Source organism: Podarcis filfolensis, assembly GCF_964270895.1.
Source record: "Podarcis filfolensis genome assembly, chromosome: 8".
In the NCBI taxonomy this organism is placed as follows: Eukaryota; Metazoa; Chordata; class Lepidosauria; order Squamata; family Lacertidae; genus Podarcis; species Podarcis filfolensis.
Window position 1 is genome coordinate 81,036,672 of NC_139611.1, and position 18,573 is coordinate 81,055,244.

Here is an 18,573-nt window from a genome sequence, read left to right on the forward strand (position 1 = left end):
GGGATGGGAGAACGTGAATGTGAAAGGTATTCCGTTAAAGGAATCCAGGGACTCGATGGTTTGGTCAACCCCTGTGAGGGGGTTGTGCCCGTGCCTGAGTCCAGGGGGACATTTGGGGGGCGGAGTTAGCCTGTGCCCAGCTTTCTGCTTATCCAGGTGTTCATCCTTGGCTGACCAATGCTGGTACCCTGGGTCAGTGCTACCTGCATGGCAAGGAGCTAGTCGAACCAGAGCCTATGCAACCAGTTACCTATTGCAGTCGTTAAGAGTCATCAACAGGCTCATCACAGCTATCTGCCAATCACCCATTCCCACCACCCTTCTGAGTAATACCCCTCCCCACCTTCTCACTATATAGAAGGATCTGGCAACTTCTGTTTCAGTGTATCTGAAGAAGTGTGCATGCACACGAAAGCTCATACCAAGAACTAACTTAGTTGGTCTTTAAGGTGCTACTGGAAGGAAAAAAATTTTTTTGTTTTGACTATGGCAGACCAACACGGCTACCTATCTGTAACAGTTACTTTCTGTAATCAATAAAGTTGTGTCCTAAATTCTGCCAAAAACCAAATCAAAATTTTGAGTCAAGTGTGAATTTATTTAGGGGGGAGGTTTCTGGGTCTGAACACGCAAAAGTTACCACATGCTCACAGCTGATTATAACAGCAAGGTAAAATCTGCCTCTTCTAACGGATGACTGTTTTCAGCTCAAGGTGTGCGGACAGCAATTTGTCAGGCAAACATTAAGAATCTGTAAAGTCCAGTTCTTCAGCCTACAAATCCCTAGATCTTTATTTATATAAAATAATCCTTATCTTGTTCTGCCTCCCTAAGGAGATCAGAGTGGTATACACTCAATCCAGTATAACAATGTAAGCAAGTGATAGAAAACAACAGAACTCACAGCAGCCCAAATAAGTTTGAGGGCCAAAAGACCTGATTAAAAAGAAAAAAATTAAGCCAACCTCCTAAGGGCAAACAGTGAATGATCACCTTACGGGTAGAACATAACCATCAGAGTTGGTGGCCGCTGACAGCGTTATCTCAATGAATTTGCCTAATTCTCTTTTAAAGTCATTCAAGTTGGTGGCCATCAAAGGACTGAGGGGGGGCATAGGGGGCATAGGATTATATGGAGGGACAGAGGACTTAGTTATACAGCTGCAAATAAAACTTTTAAAGCAGGCATCCTCAAACTCAGCCCTCCTATGTTTTTTTGGGACTACAATTCCCATCATCCCTGACCACTGGTCCTGTTAGCTAGGGATGATGGGAGTTGTAGTCCCCAAAAAGCTGGAGGGCCGAGTTTGGGGATGCCTGTTTTAAAGTGTGTTGTAAAGTGCAATATACAGATGTGAAACCAGATGGCGACATTGAGCTATGGCAAATTCAATGTATTTTTCAGAAGATTTTTTAAAAAAAGCATTTTCACAGCCTTTTTTATATGTGTGTGTAGATTCCACCAGAGGGACGCAGGTGGCGCTGTGGGTTAAACCACAGAGCCTAGGACTTGCCAATCAGAAGGTCGGTGGTTCGAATCCCTGCGACGGGGTGAGCTCCCGTTGCTCGGTCCCTGCTCCTGCCAACCTAGCAATTCGAAAGCATGTCAAAAGTGCAAGTAGATAAATAGGTACCGCTCCGGCGGGAAGGTAAACAGCGTTTCCGTGTGCTGCTCTGGTTCGCCAGAAGCGGCTTAGTCATGCTGGCCACTTGACCCAGAAGCTGTATGCCGGCTCCCTCGGCCAATAAAGTGAGAAGAGCACCGCAACCCCAGAGTCAGTCACAACTGGACCTAATGGTCAGGGGTCCCTTTACCTTTACCTTAGATTCCACCAGAGTCCTCCAGGTTACCTGGCCCCCCAACCAATTTCAGGCTTTATGGGTCAAGGCAGGTTCACTGACCTGTACTTGGAAGCAGATAAGCAGCCAATGCAGCTGGGTGGGGGAGAGGAATAACAACAGCTGTATATTTTATTTTGCACTATATATTCATCAGTTTCTAGAATGCTTACTATAAAGCACCTCAAAGCACGTTGACTGGCATCCGTCTTTTTGGGAGACCATGGAGGAGTGCCTTTGGGGGTGAAGTCAAAGTGTTGGAAGGTTACAGTGCCTGCTCTGGCATGCAGGAGAGTCATGTTTTGTTGCAGCTGGGGCAGATGAAGCGCTTTGCAATAATAAGAATCAAAATGTTAAGACATACTGTTACACGCCACCCCAGCCTCCAAGCAGAGTGGGATTCCAGGGGTCCAGGCGCTTATCCGAGGTCTGTGTTTCCTTCGGAAATGAGGCACAGAGTCAACTGTTGTGGTGTCTTTATGACATATGGTTTATTTACACATATATACAACCTGAGCCTACGGTGGAGGAATTCAGAGCTTGACACCCCAAGCAGGTCCTGTTTCTCCCGTGGGTGCAAAGTTGGATTCAAACTGCTAGCCTGCATTGTGCTCTGACCCCGCTTTCTCCAGCTCGCAAAACATTTACAAAATGCAACTATTTTTCCTCCCACTTACAGCAGGCCAACTCCAATCCTGAAACTGCCCCCCCCCCAAAAAAAATCTGTCCTAAGTCTTTTGCTAACTACCCAGAGCACAGTGCAAGACTCAACCCATCTGCTGGCTGGCACACAGTTTTAGCTTTGCTGGTACCTTCCCTTCCTGTCTTTGTTGACTTAATGGCTCTGCCTATTCCCTTCCTTTGTTCTCCTTGATGGTTCCTTCACCAGGCGATTTCCTGCACACACAGAAAAACTGGTTTGGCCTGTATTTTAGCACTTTGCTAAATCCAGCGCCTGGCAACCTATTTCAATACTCCAAGCATTGATTAAATTATAACATCTACCGAACCCAGAAATTATGGGTGCCTGTTACCCACAAACTCATAACATCACCCACCCAGGAACCAAACATCTGTCCGAGATGCACCACACACAGCTCCCCTATGGAAAAGTAACAGAAGAGTTACAACAGGCATTTAGAACACACATCATCAAAAACATATTGTAACACAACATCACTTTTATCCCAACCTAACACAGCAACAGCTTATTCCCGTCCCTTGTGAACTCTTCAAGGCACCTTGTTCCCCATGGTGCACACTCCCAGTCACTTCTACGTCCCAGTCCAGCTTACCCAGTTACCCCACCTTGGCATGCACAAGATAATGGGTTTCCGACATGTTTAAGTCGGGATGTAAACCTCAGTGGCAGAGCTGTATCGCCCAAAGGCCTTTGTTCATTCTTGTAGCACACACACAGTTACCCAAACAATCATCACAATCATTTCTTTTCCCCTTGGGCGACTGCAGCACAAGGTGGCTTTTAAACACACACAGAGACACACACACGTTCTTGAAACCATTAAACAGTTCTCACCACTTAAAGGTAAAGGGACCCCTGACAATTAGGTCGTCGTGGCCGAATCTGGGGTTGTGGCACTCATCTCGCTTTATTGGCTGAGGGAGCCGGTGTACAGCTTCCGGGTCATGTGGCCAGCATGACTAAGCCACTTCTGGCACGGAAATGCTGTTTACCTTCCCGCCGGAGCGGTACCTATTTATCTACTTGCACTTTGACATGCTTTCGAATTGCTAGGTTGGCAGGAGCAGAGACCGAGCAACAGGAGCTCACCCCGTCACGGGGATTCGAACCACCGACCTTCCGATCGGCAAGTCCTAGGCTCTGTAGTTTAACCCACAGCGCCACCCACATCCCTTTCTCACCACTTAACAACCTGCAAAAAGCACAGATCAACAGCATTTTTGAACCACTGCTAAAACTTGCAGGAAAAATCCCTGTAGCAAAAGTAAACAGCCTCCCCCACCAAAAAAAATAAACTACAAACACACACACACACACATTAGGCAGCGGCCTACTGTATGTTGTTTTCATCTTGGGGTTTTCACAGAGTTCTCCGTTCCTGCAGATTAAGCAGCTACTTCAGGAAAAAGAAAAATCACAGGTTTAATCATTTTGGAGCCACCCCAGTTGTGGATCGGTCTCTGCAGCTGCTTCAAGACAAAACTCCACAATCCAATTTGCTTTCTCACTGGCACACTGGGGATCCTCTAAATCTTTTTTTCTCTTGGTCCAGTCCACTTCATCCCCCAATCCAAACTGCAACAACTGTTTGCTGACCAAGATGGGAATGTTTTGAAATGCCATAGTTTTTGACTTTGCAAGATGGAAGCCTGTGCCATAGAGCTTTTTTTTGCTGACGTCCAATAGGGCGATGGGCTTCACTATGGCGGCCAAATGTCTACTTTATTAGTAGCATGACAAATAAGTTAGTTTTGCAAACATTCTGTTCTGCTGTAATTAGTTGCTTTTTCTACATAGTCCACACACAATCTAGGTGCGTTGCATTTTTCCTTGCCCCGCTGAAAACCACTTATTGAGAAACTGGTTTCAATCCGAGAATAAAGCAGGTTGGTTCTGCATTACCCTGCAGTGCCATATAATCATACAATTGTAAAGTAGGAAATTGTGTCCGTTTGTAGATGGTTCCAGCAACTGAGGAGGGGGGTGTAACCACACCTGCCTAATCCCGTTGTGGGTGGACTAATAACCAAGACTGCAGTCACCACTTCCTCCATCATTCACCTGGGCCATGTGCAGGGAGGAAGAGGTTAATCCTATCACAAGGGGAGGGGTTTATAATGTGTTTCAACTAATCATACCCCACCCTTGTGCACGGCAGGATCTAGAATCAATTTTGATTGAAAGCAGCATGTTGAAGATGAGCATGAACAGTTCCGGATTGAGATGAACTATATTTTTGTGCTCCAAACAGGTTAGTGTGTCCGCAGCCTGACTATGCTATAGTTAATGACAGCCTACCTGGCAATAATCATTTGGCAGTGGGTGACTGAGCAGATCTTACTCTGTGCACAGGAAATACTCATTAGGGACCAGGCTCATCATTTTCTGCTGGTTATCTGGGCAGTCCAAGATCTTTCCTCATCCAAACCATCTGCTGCCTGTATCCAGAAGCTGGCTTTGATCACATCCACACTATAAATGTAAAACACTAATACAGTACCACTTTAACAGTCATGGCACTAAAACAAGAGTTTGTCATAAATATTTATCATATTCTGGTTGCCTAGGAAAAAGTACTGGTTGCAGCATTAGAAGTGCTCACGATGACTTGGGCTGACTGCTAGAAGTGTAAGTGGCTTAGGTTCATAGAGGAGCAACTAAATCTCTGTCACAAACCACTTTGGGGATGAATTCCAGAGAGGCAACTCCATTCGTCAAGGATCCTTTTTTTAAAAAAAAAAATGTTTATTCATTTTCCACAAAAGAAAAAAACAACAATTTTTTGTACAATCAATTCACATTTTATCACACATTCATCTCTTTTTTTGACTTCCCTCAGCTCCTCTGCCAATCTTTCGTTTACATCAATATTATTAACGCATTTCTTAACTTAGTATTGCCTTTAGATATCTCCTTCCCTCCTCTTATTTTCTTTTTAACAATATTCCTCTGTTTTTCACAGAGTCTCTTGAAAACCAACAAACGTTATCTGTTCATCACATATGCCTTTCAGATAACCTGTAAATCTTCCCCAGTCCTCGATGAACTTTTGGTCTCGTTGATACCGAATCTTCCCTGTTAGTTTGTCCAGTTCTGCATTCGTCAAGGATCCTTGTGGCACCTCAGTTACTAACAGTTTTATTCAATGAATTATTTACTTATGAGGAATATTTATAGCCCGTTCTTTAGCAGATGCCAGGATGGGGTGCAAAATACAGAACGCAGTAACATAAAACAAAAATACAAACCACTGAAAACCAGTTTAAACAATAAGAACACACAGACAACATTTCACAGACAATGAAAATGCCTTTGCAAATAAGTAAATCTCTTACTTATAAGAGCCAGTGTGGAGTAGTGGTTGGAGACCAGGGTTTGAATACCCCCCCGCCTTGGTCATGAAGGTCACTGGATGACCTTTGGGCCAGTCACTGCCTCTCAGCCTAACCTACCTCACAGGGTTGTTCTGGGGATTAAACAAGGAGGGGGAGGACCAGTGTTCGCCACCTTGAGTTCCTTAGAGAAAAAAGGTGGGATACACAGTGGTACCTCAGGTTAAGTACTTAATTCATTCTTGAAGTCTGTTCTTAACCTGAAACTGTTCTTAACCTGAAGCACCACTTTAGCTAACGGGGCCTCCTGCTGCTGCCGTGCCGCCAGAGCACAATTTCTGTTCTCATCCTGAAGCAAAGTTCTTAACCCGAGGTACTATTTCTGGGTTAGCGGAGTCTGTAACCTGAAGCGTATGTAACCTGAAGCGTATGTAACCCGAGGTACCACTGTACATGCAATAAATAAATGAATAAATAAAACTTGGCACCAAAATGATGGAAAGTGTCAGCAAAGCACCACTACAGAGAGGGCTCTTTCTTGCTTCATCACATAATGAGACTACCCCACACACAGTGGAATGCAAAGGAGAGCTTTCTCTCCACATCTTATAGCATGAGTAGGATGAAATGGTGAGAGGATCTCCTTACTATGCCAGAATCCATCCAGGTTAGTCTTTGCAACACCTGGGGGCTGTTTGTTGTTTACATCTTAGGGATGCAGTTCCTCTCCAGTTCTCCACCCCCTTAAGGATTCCACTGGTGCTTTGACTTCCTTTGAATTCCAAGCAGATAGGTTTGTTTTTATTCTGAACTGACGGGCCTGTGAAAGCATCATCACAATGATATGCAGAGTGTCACCATGTGGGTTAAAGCAATCACTTTTCCTGGGCCAACATCTCTTGGGAAGAAATACAAAGCAATTGTGGTAGGCTGGAGCGGCTTAAATTTGTGTTTTCAACTCATACCACCCATATTAATTAACAATGTACATATTCCAGTCTAGTGAGGTAGGCAACCAGTTAATAAGCCTTCGCCACATGAAAGAAGCATGCACAATAGTGCTGTGACTTTTTAAGAAAATATAAAACTGTTGCTGTCTATCTATTTTGCTCTGATGTGGTGATTCCTTTATCTTTTTTAAACACAAACTTTCCCCCCTCATAAACCACTTGAAAGTTGCTAAGCATCTTAGCAGATCACTAAATGACTTCTCGGCCTGCTGTAGCAACTGCTGTACTACATGGTGCATGATTATTAATTGCATTTTTTTTACAGGTACGCTGTGGACCAGCTGAATGAAGCTTGTGACCGGGATCTTGACTCTGCTATTAATGGTAGATGAATCTCAAGGGGTGTCCATTCCTGTTGTGTTGGGCGAGTTTTAGCTAGTAAAGCTCAAGAATGTGGACAAGCTGTCAGGGCAACTACTTGTATTCTGGACCCTTGCCCCTCTTGGCTGATACAAATTAGCAGAGAGGGGACAGCTGGCTGAACCAGGGAGGTGTTCAATATTGCCTTGCAAGAGGGGGGGGGTCCCTGCCCGCTTGAAGGAGCCTGTGGCAAAACCACTCCTCAAGCAGCCAATCTCCCCTTCCTCGGCAAGGTTCTTGAGCAGGTAGTCCTGGACCAAGTCTAGGGACTCTTGGAGGAAACAGATTTTCTAGATCCATTTCAATTGGGGTTTCGGCACAGAAACTGTTTTGGTCAGCCTGTATGATGAGCTCTTTTGGGAGAGAGACAGGGGAAATGTGCCGCTGTTAATTTTTTTATTTTTTATTTTATTTATACCCCCCCCCTTCCCGGTTCAGAAAACCGGGCTCAGGGCAGCTAACAACAAATTTAAAACACTTAATTGATGCAACAACAAAAAAAAGCATAAAATACAGTATAAAACGTGAATAACAATAAATTCAGAATTCAAAAATCAATTTTGGGGGAAAATCCATCCAATAAACATTAGATGATCACCAGGGCTAGCTGGCTAAATTAGTCCTATTTGGGCCAGCGAGGAGACCAGGGGAGAATTAGCTGTGGGATCCTAGAGCGGGTAATCTTCATAAAAAGGGGAGGGGGAGGGAAGGAAGGGGAATAAAAGATCAGGCTAAGTTCAAATTGAAAGCCAGGTGAATAGCTCTGTCTTACAAGCGCTGCAGAAAGAAGTTAAATCCTGCAGGGCTCTGGTCTCATTGGATAGAGCATTTCACCATTTCTTCCATTTCTTCCATTCCATTTCTTCAACCTCTCAGCAGCTTTTGATCCCATCAACCATGGTACCCTCTGGAACAGCTATCTGAATTGGTGAGCTTTGTGGTGGTTCTGGTCCTCCTTGGATGGCCATTCCAAGAGGACGATGCTTCAGAAGTGCTCTTCGGCCCTGTGGATCCTTCAGTGTGGGGTTCCTCAGCATTCAATTTTATCCCCTATACTGTTCAACATCTATATGAAATTGCTGAGTGGGGTTATCCAGAGTATGTTGTCAGCAATACGGTGATGACACACAGCTCTACTTCTCCTTTAAATCCACAGGTGGGGCAGTACTGGATTGATGTCTTGCCTCAGTAATGGACTGGATGAGAGCCAGCAAACTGAAGCTCAATCCAGATAAAACTGAGGCACTCTTAGTGGGTGGTTCCCTAGACCGGATGGATGAGAGGTTGCAAGCTCTTGAGGGGGTTACACTCCCTCTGAAGGAGTTGGCCAGGTGGTTTACCAGGACAAGATAGTTTGGACATATGACACCGATCCTGGTCTGACAGCACTGGCTGCCAATTAGTTTCCGGGCACAATTCAAAGTGCTTGTTTTGACCTATAAAGCCTTAAACGGCTCAGGACTGCAATTCCTTAAGGACCACCTCTCTCCATATGATCCAACCTGGACCATGAGATCATCATCTGAGCCCCTTCTTGGTGTGCCCCGTTCAGAGAGGTGCAGAGGGTGGCAGCACAAGAATGGGCCTTTTCTGTGGTGGCTCCTCAATTGTGGAATGCTTTACCAAGAGATGTGTGCCTGGCACCTTCATTATACATCTTTAGGCGCCGGCAAAAACGTTTCTGTTCAACCAGGCATTTGCATTGTGAACTGCCCTGTGATCTTCAGGTGAAGGGCAGTACAGTGGTACCTTGGTTTAAGAACAGCTTAGTTAATGAACAACTTGGATTAAGAACGCTGCAAACCCGGAAGTAGGTGTTTTGGTTTGGGAACTTTGCCTTGGAATAAGAACATGTTTCGCTTCCTGTTGAGTGTGTTCCATTTGTAAATTGAGTCCCCCACTGCTATGGGAAACCACGCCTTGGTTTAAAAATGCTTTGTTTAAGAACGGACTTCCGGAATGGATTAAGTTCATAAACCAAGGTACCACTGTACACAAATTTAATAAATAATAGCATAAAGTTCTTCCATTGCACTAGATTGACAGAGCACTTCAATCCTTTTTAATTTTGCAAACCTAAATTTCCAATATGTGCTTGATTCCCTCCTGCAAAATAGTGATAATCTGGAGGCATCCTTAGTTTATATATATATATATTTGTTTGTTGTCTTAAGATGATTTCTCTCTCTCTGAAAGGCAGGATATCATTTTTGTTAAATGAACAAAGCACTGTCAGGACTATGCATGATTAGCATTAATAAGATATTTGTCACACTCCTACTCGGAGCCGAGAACTGACAAAACATTTCCATGACTAGCATTGTCTGCAATCCTTGCAATGCCTTTTCTCCCTGGAACACTTCCCCTTTCCCTTTGCCACGTGTTTTCATTAGTTTAGTCAAGGTATGCATTTCATCATTCTGTATCAGAGTTTGTTGCATCTGTTAGCCTTCTTCGAACTCCTTGCCTTAGGCAGGTGCCTTTACTCTATAACTTTAGACGACTGCAGAAGACCGTTTTGTTTTTTTTCAGCAAGCCTGCCCACACATAAAATTCAGTTACGGTAACTATATTTGTTTTGTTTTATTAGAAGTTCTACTCATTTTATCTGCGTTTTATTAATAGTTTATGTTTATTTGGGTTTGTTTCTTTTAACAGCCATGGATTTTAGCCGTGTTCTGTGAACAATTCCATCATATACGCTGCTCAGAGAGCTTTGCGATTAAGAAGTCGACAAATATTTCTAATTAAGTGAGTTTTATTTAAGTATTTTGTTCCATTCATGAATCGTCGGCTACACTAGTACCTCATCTGCCGTTTTCGTCAATTATCAGGACTGGAGCTCAAAGCAGGATTTGAACTGACAGGGTCATGAGAAGGTCAAGCAGTGATTTAGCCTGTGCACTAGCGCCACTATTGAGCACCAGCCAAGTCAGGGATGTACTACAAGACAATTAAACACACAACAAAAAACCATTTTTAATTTCACAGGCCAGAGCAGGTCACATGAGAATCCATCAGGAAACCTGCTGTTGAACAAGCCCTATGCTCGGTGGTGGCCAAACTCTGTGGCAAGTGTGCCACAACAAGTCAAGCACAAAGCATGAGATTGTGCCACTCAAGGGCACGCTACGGTGTCCAGTCCTCTCTGGTGTCCTGTGTACACACTCCTGTTTACTCTTTGTGGAGAGATTAGATGACGCCAGCTATTTCAGAGGCATTTATGCTGACTTGTTTGCGGGGAGGTTAGACGATGTTGCACCAAGCATTGTCTCACACTTTCCAGTGCCATTTTCCAATCACTTTTCTTAGTAGAAAAAGTCCAATCTTTTGGAACAGCCCCAATTATCAGCTTTAATTGTGTAGCCTGAGTTCACCAGGATGTGATTGAATACCACCAAAAAATAGTGATACTCTGGAAGCTCCTTGAATGAATCAACTAGCCATTACACTTGGAGACCCATGAATCTGTTCTGAAAATTCATTTTATGAATAGGAACCTCGGAGGCTGCATTCAGGAGCAGTGAAAATGAAAGGTGAGGGGCTGCTTATCATTTCCACCATTTGTTCATGGACAATTATTCTTTCCTACACTACTTTTCTCTCAGCAGCTGGGGAGTGGTGGTGGTGATGATGAGATAAGGTGATTCTGAGTCTTTAAAATGTGAGGCAGCAGGTTCTGAGTGAAAAAATGCCAGAAAGGAAAATTGCTAAGCAGTCCCTCCAACCTATTCTGCAAACATGAAGGTTGTTATTCATTAAAAAAATTTAAAAAAGCAAACAAGACTGGAGTTTGATAAATACATCTCCTATGTAATGTCTAGTAGGGGGAAATATTTCTGGGTGCTTGAATTCCTTTGGTCAGGGAAGCTTTCCTATAAATTACATCAAGCAAACACAAAGTGAACATCAGCACTTCCTGACCCTCTCAAGTGTCCCTATTTTCCAGGGATTTCCCTGATTTAGAGAAGCTTGTCCTGGTTTCTGGTTTGATGCCAGAATGTCCTGCTTTTCCTTAAAGGTAAAGGTAAAGGAACCCCTGACCATTAGGTCCAGTCATGGCCCACTCTGGGGTTGCGGCGCTCATCTCGCTTTATTGGCCGAGGGAGCCGGCGTACAGCTTCCGGGTCATGCAGCCAGCATGACTAAGCCGCTTCTGGCAAACCAGAGCAGCGCACAGAAACCCCATTTACCTTCCCGCCATAGCAGTACCTATTTATCTACTTGCACTTTGACGTGCTTTCGAACTGCTAGGTTGGCAGGAGCAGACAGGAGCTCACCCTGTTGCGGGGATTCGAACCGCTGACCTTCTGATCAGCAAGTCCTAGGCTCTGTGATTTAACCCACAGCTTTTCCTTAGGACATTCCTATTTTCATCGGAAAAATCCTTGAGGGTATGCACTTCCTTATTGTGAAGTCCTATGAACCGCAGGTGGCCCTGATTATATAATATATGCAGGTGTTACAGACTGAATCACCTGCATATAATACACTCCACACACATCCTCATCTCTGACTGGGCACACCTCAGTCACTGCACTTGCAACACACTCTAATCTCCTGAGTAGAGCACACAGCTTATTTGTAAAGCAGAGATAAGGAACTGGGTCCAGCGACATATCGCCCAACAGCTGTGGGTCAATTTGGCAGGAGGTGGGACTCCCTACCTGTCAGTCACTGGCTGTTGCCCTGGTGTCAGGTGAAGTGTTTTCCTTTGCAGACCAGCTTGAAAAACCCTTCCTTTGCCCTTGATGTTTGAAATCAACAAGTGCAGCTGATAGGCGGCAGATGCTGCAGACCTCATGGTCTGTTTTCAAACTTCAAGAGCAAAGGAAGTGTTTCCCTTCACATTTCTCTTGCCCATGCTTCAGAACCAGATGATTCCAGCAGAGCTAGCTCCTTTGCAGTTGTGTCTTCACCTGCCCCACACCTGGTGTCACACATACCTGGTAATGGCAGGTATGGGAGCAGGCTGACACGGTTTGGGGGGAACTGCCTTGTGAGCCTAATTAGGATACCTGCCGGACTTAATTTGCCTTGCGGGGCGGGGGCTGGATGTTCCCCACCACTGTCGTAAAACCTATGTTTCGTACTCGGAAGTTTTAATTCCTGACAACTCCACCTGATAGATCTCTGTAACGAGGGTTGGAAAGTCTACCTGGGACAGTCATGCCAATCAGAGCACACAATACTATGCTAGACAGAACAATGGCCTGATTGGTGCAATGACAGCCCCTCTCCCAAGCAAGCAGCCTTATTTTCCCAGAGTTTGTGTGCTAAGAGGGCCTTGCAACCCCACCCCCACCCCGCAAACAAGGAAAAGAGTTTTTTAAGGTTTCTGCTTTGCTTTTCAGGTTCTGGGATGCTCCCATGAGAACTTGCAGAGTCATGCAAGTTCCTGCAAGAGCATCCCAGAGTCTGGCAAGCAAGGCAGACAGCTTAAAAGCTCCTTCCACACTGGGAAAACCCAGTGCCAAAAGAGCTTTTAAGATCTCCACCTTCTAGCATTTAAATTGTTTGCTTTCAACCCACCAGCCTCCAACCAGGTAATTTGAAAATGCACAAGTTAAATGCGGTTGTACAGTGGTACCTAGGGTTACATACGCTTCAGGTTACAGACTCCGCTAACCCATAAATAGTACCTCGGGTTAAGAACTTTGCTTCAGGATGAGAACAGAAATTATGCTCTGGCAGCATGGCAGCAGCAGGAGGCCCCATTAGCTAAAGTGGTGCTTCAGGTTAAGAACAGTTTCAGGTTAAGAACGGACCTCTAGAACGAATTAAGTACTTAACTCGAGGTACTACTGTACTGGATTGTTAATTTGCAAATAAGCAAGCCATGCTAGTATCCATCAGGATCAGTTCTCCCAGTCACTTGTAAAGCATTCTCCTTTGCTGGCCAAACAGTCAAAGCTAGAGTGGACAGATGCCAAAAAATGAACAGGGCTCCTGCACCTTTAATAGTGATATGGATGGGGCTCCTGCACCTTTAATTGTTGCATAGAAGAGATAATTTCATCCAGTGCAGCTCGTCATGCACTATATACCAGCTGGAATTCTCTCTTCTACATGACTAGTGAACATGTCCTCTTTTCTTTGTCACCTGGCCACCCTATTCAAAACCTCCTTAAGCTCTCCCCTACTTCTCCAGCCAGACGAGGCTCTCTCATTCATTGTAGTAGTCGCTACTGTAGATTTCTAAATGAATCAAATATTACAAAAACAGCATCCATCTCCACTTGTCTCTCCTCCATAGGAAGCCAAACCCAAGTAGTGTTTTCTCAGAACATATCACATCTCAGGAAAGTGGGGAGAGCACATAACAGTATTCAAATCCGACTGGGCCAAATCTGCAAGCAATTGCGATGCACCTCAGGAAAGGTAATTTGCTTAAAGACAATGGGTGATTCTAAGATTATAAGAACTGTTTGGAATTTTATTAGCATGATTTATGTTTCCATTGAAGGATGCATCAAGTGGGTGTGTCTGATGTTTGAACTCCTAAGTCAATTTTAAAAGATGAATTGCAGACTTGCCCTAAAGGAAACAATCTAATGAGCTGTGTTTTACTTAATTGGATTTACAGTACAGTCTTCCATGTGTGTACTCAGAAGCAAGCACCATCGAGTTCAATGGAGCTTATATCCAGGTATATATCGTTAGGATTACACCCTAATTCATATTAACTGAGGCAGTGATGAGGGACCTGTGTATACCCCACAAGTGTCCCGGAAGAAAGAGACATCCTATATTTTTTTTTTAATCATGGGAGAATGGTGGCCGTTTTGCTTGCTGTGACCTCGCTCAATTTCCACTCGAAAAAAAAAGGGAAATGAGCATGAGATCACAGCACCCCAAACTCTTGCGATAAAAAAGTTGAATCTGGCGTCCTGGATTTTGGCTTCTAAGTGTTGGAGGGTATGCCTGTGAACATCAGATACTTTTGGACCCAACTCCCATCAATCCCAGACAGCATGGCCAACAGCCAGGGAAGGTGGGAGTGGTTGTCCCACAATATCTGGAAGGCCACAGGTTTCCCCATCCCTGAGTTAAGAGACAGCCAAATCTCAAGAGTACAAAGGCCTGGAAGCTCTGTAATACTACATCCAGAATCAGAGGCAGTGTGAGTCTGAATACTGGTAGCTGAAGCTCACAAATAGGGGAGTGCTCTTGCTCTTGTGTCTCACTCCCCGCTAATTGTCTCTTGAGCCCACAGACTGCAGCAAACAGAGGCAGGATGTTGTGTGGCTCGGCACAGGTTATTCCCCAACTAACCCAGCAAGGAAATCATTTTTCTGGGAACCTTAAGTCACACACCACACAAGTCCCTCCAAGCTAGCCGCTGGTGTTCTTCAGCCTGAAAGCACACCCATTCCCGTGCAGGAACCCAAGGCTCTTTCTCAACCACCCAGTGACTCCCCAAGCCAACGTTATCCTGGTGTCTAAGAAATGGGCAGGTAGGAAGAGTATGCAAGAGGAAGGGAGAAGGTGACAAAGAGAGATTATGGGCACAGTAATTACACATAATAGCATTCCACACATTAGCATCAGGAAAATAAAGTAATTTTAAGAGATTAATTCCTGAATGATGCCTGAGCATCCTTTTATGAGCATCCTATCATCCTCGCTGCAGTGTTAACTGCTTCATTGCCCAGAGGACTGGCACATTTTAATTTTAAAGAAAATTAAGCTAGTCAGATGCAAGGTCTAAAAAGACAAAGTGGCTCCATGCTTATTTAGTACATGCCAAATGCTCACTTGTAATGTGGCTGTATGCAACATATCTTCTTCTTCTTCTTCTCCTTCTTCTTCTCCTTTCTTCTTCTTCTATTTATATACCGCCCTTTATCCAACAATCCCAGGGCGGTGTACAACATTTTAAAATCTAGGCATTTCATCTAGAGTAGTCCAGCAAACAGAAAGATGTATTTGAATTCAGTTTCTGTCTCAGCACTGCCACTGGCTCAAAATCTATGTGGCCTTGGTCAAGACATTCTGTAATAGTTCCCTGTATAAAATGGGGGGATCAGGCTTGCTCTACACACACAGCAGAACCAGTGAGGGCGGTGAATGTCCTGTGTGAGTGCCTGGTGGCTAACAGATTGAGGTTGAATCCTGACAAGACAGAAGTACTGTTTGGGGGGGGACAGGGGGCGAGTGGGTGTGGGGGACTCCCTGGTCCTGAATGGGGCAACTGTGCCCCTGAAGGACCAGGTGCACAGCCTAGGAGTCATTTTGGACTAACAGCTGTCCATGGAGGCGCAGGTTAATTCTGTGTCCAGGGCGGCTGTCTACCAGCTCCATCTGGTATGTAGGCTGTGATCCTACCTGCCCACGGACTGTCTCGCCAGAGTGGTGCATGCTCTAGTTATCTCCCGCTTGGACTACTGCAATGCGCTCTACGTGGGGCTACCTTTGAAGCTGACCCGGAAACTGCAATTAATCCAGAATGCGGCAGCTAGACTGGTGACTGGGAGTGGCCGCCAGGACCACATAACAGCGGTTCTGAGAGATCTGCATCGGCTCCCAGTATGTTTCTGTGCACAATTCAAAGTGTTGGTGCTGACCTTTAAAGCCCTAAACGGCCTTGGTCCTGTATATCTGAAGGAGCGTCTCCACCCCCATCGTTCAGCCCAGACACTGAGGTCCAGCACCGAGGGCCTTCTGGCGGTTCCCTCATTGCGAGAAGTGAAGTTACAGGGAACCAGTCAGAGGTTTGAAATGCTGTCCAGTTGTTTGCAAACATATGGAGGAAACCTGCTCCTTGATCTCAGGAACCATCATGCAATATTTGATTAAGATCAATGCAGTTTTGAGAGATTCAGTCTGCTATGTTGATAAATTGTGTCCAAACACAGGTGAAAACTAGCTCCTTAGTCGAGTGCAAAATTTAGTTATGATATCTTAACAGGTGTTTAAATTCATAGTAAGTGTTAAGTGTCAAAATTATCCAGAACTCTTAACCAGGCCACATGGTAAGCAAAATGGGGGCAGGAAGGAGTAAGAAAAAATGTTGATTATTGTTGGAGCCATTTTATTTATATGCTTATTTATATCCCACCATTTGTCTCCAAGAGACACAGAACCAGCATTTTGTCACAGTCTCCGTTCAGTGCTTTGCAGATTTCCAGTTGTGTCTATGAGAGTTCTGCACACTATTTCATAACGTTTTGTTTCGGCTAATAAAAGTTCCCCCCTAAAGCAGATTTTGGAATTTTCCAAATGATAACACCTTGAGGAGTGAGGAACCTGTCGTTTTTCCAGATGCTGTTGGACTAGAACTCATCCCTGACTACTGGCACTGCTGGCTGGGGCTGACAGGAGCAGGGAAGTGACAAGTTCCCCATCCATGACTAGACAAACTGTAAGTGGGTTTTGCAATCTCTGAATGGGACAAAGCAGCAACCCTGCAAGTTCTGGCTGAACTCTTCCACCCACTTTGACTGTTGTGTATCTCCACCCAAGGCAATAAGTTTGTGTACCCACTTACCTCTACGGCTTAATCGTTAAGACACATTAAGAAAACTTATTTGTTACATGAAGAGGTGTTAAAGCGGCAGTGCAAGGAATGGATGCCAAACGGTTTAAGAACAGTCCTGTTTAAGAACGATTCAGTTTACAAACTCCGCAAAACCGAAAATAGTGTGCCAGTTTGAGAACTTTACCTCGGTCTAAGAATGGAATCTGAACGGTGGCAGGGCACCGGCGGTGAGATGCCTCGTTAGAGAAAGCGCACCTCTAACTTAAGAACAGTTTCAGTTTAAGAATGGACTTCCGGAACGGATTAAGTTCGTAAACCACGGTACCACTGTACTAAAAATCAGTTAAATAATGGATTAAAGGTAAAGGGACCCCTGACCATTAGGTCCAGTCGTGACTGACTCTGGGGTTGCGGCGCTCATCTCGCTTTATTGGCCGAGGGAGCCGGCGTACAGCTTCCGGGTGATGTGGCCAGCATGACTAAGCCGCTTCTGGCGAACCAGAGCAGCGCACGGAAACACCGTTTACCTTCCCACCAGAGCAGTACCTATTTATCTACTTGCACTTTGACGTGCTTTCGAACTGCTAGGTTGGCAGGAGCAGGGACCGAGCAACAGGAGCGCACCCCGTCGCAGGGATTCGAACCGCTGACCTTCTGATTGGCAAGTCCTAGGCTCTGTGGTTTAACCCACAGCGCCACCTGCATCCCAAATAATGGATTACCTGACCCCAATTGACATTTTTCACATTCAGAACCTGTTCGTGACATTTCACTCTGATTCTAGTTTCTGTTTGAAAAGATTGTTCCGGAGATTTCTTGTGCCATAACTAAAAAGTATTTATCTGTTTGTTTGTTTGTTTGTTTTTGTTTGTTTGCTTGCTTGCTTGCTTGCTTGCTTGCCTGAAGCATTTCTAGGTAGTCTTTCAACAAAGTTCCCAGGGTGACTAACATGAGCAGAATATAAAATCATTACACACACACCACACATCACAGAATAAAAGCAGCAACAATCATAAAATGTCACCCGGAGTTACAGGGATACATATACACACCTGTAATTCAGGACGATATTTCATGCGAAGTAATCTGTAATCCATGAGAACTTTTGCCACACACAAAAACTGTTGGCCTTTAAGCTTCCACAGGACTCTGGTCTTTTTCAGAGGACAACTAGTTTATCGAGAATTAGTCTGGATTTGTTTGCACGTTTGGGAGAGGTTAGATGACATTGGCTGTTTAATGAGCATTCATCCTCATTTGTTTGTGGTGAGGTTAGGTGACGTCAAAACAGGTTATCCCACAAGTCCCAGTGCATTTCCCCATCACTTTCTCTGTTGCAAAAAGTCTGATCTTTTGAGGAAGGAGGTCTGTTGCACAAGAGTTCCAAATCGACTTCAGTTGTTCAGCCTGAATTTTCCAGTGTGTGAATGAATCCTACCCAGGGGGGTGGAAATGGCCTGGAAGCACCCTTTGTTGTTTTTAATGCAAAAAAATTAAAAGCACTGGACTGCGTGACCCTTGGGGTCCCTTCCAACTCTGCAGTTCTATGATTTTCTCTCAGCTGTCCATTCCATGAGTGTCTCTCAGGTACTATGGTCACCTTTGAGCCTCATTACCTTTGGGACGTGGGTGGTGCTGTGGACGCGGGTGGCACTGTGGGTTAAAGCACAGAGCCTAGGACTTGCCGATCAGAAGGTCAGTGGTTCGAATCCCCGCAACAGGGTGAGCACCTGTCTGCTCCTGCCAACCTAGCAATTCGAAAGCGTGTCAAAGTGCAAGTAGATAAATAGGTACCGCTCTGGCGGGAAGGTAAACGGCGTTTCCATGCAGAAGCGGCTTAGTCATGCT

The 18,573-nt window shown here is 44.8% G+C and overlaps 1 long non-coding RNA gene across 4 annotated transcripts; it reads left to right on the forward strand.

The window, feature by feature from the left end:
• The first annotated feature begins 4,305 nt into the window (after positions 1 to 4,305).
• On the forward strand, positions 4,306 to 16,786 carry LOC310769183. 4 transcript variants are annotated; one of them, XR_014551495.1, is made up of 6 exons: positions 4,306 to 4,793; positions 7,150 to 7,248; positions 9,903 to 9,995; positions 13,501 to 13,893; positions 14,454 to 14,701; positions 16,450 to 16,786. It is a non-coding gene; the product is annotated as an uncharacterized lncRNA (long non-coding RNA). The 4 variants fall into 4 exon arrangements; XR_014551496.1 differs by having other exon boundaries at positions 7,150 to 7,208; XR_014551497.1 differs by having other exon boundaries at positions 7,150 to 7,208; positions 16,509 to 16,786.
• Positions 16,787 to 18,573: the final 1,787 nt, after the last annotated feature.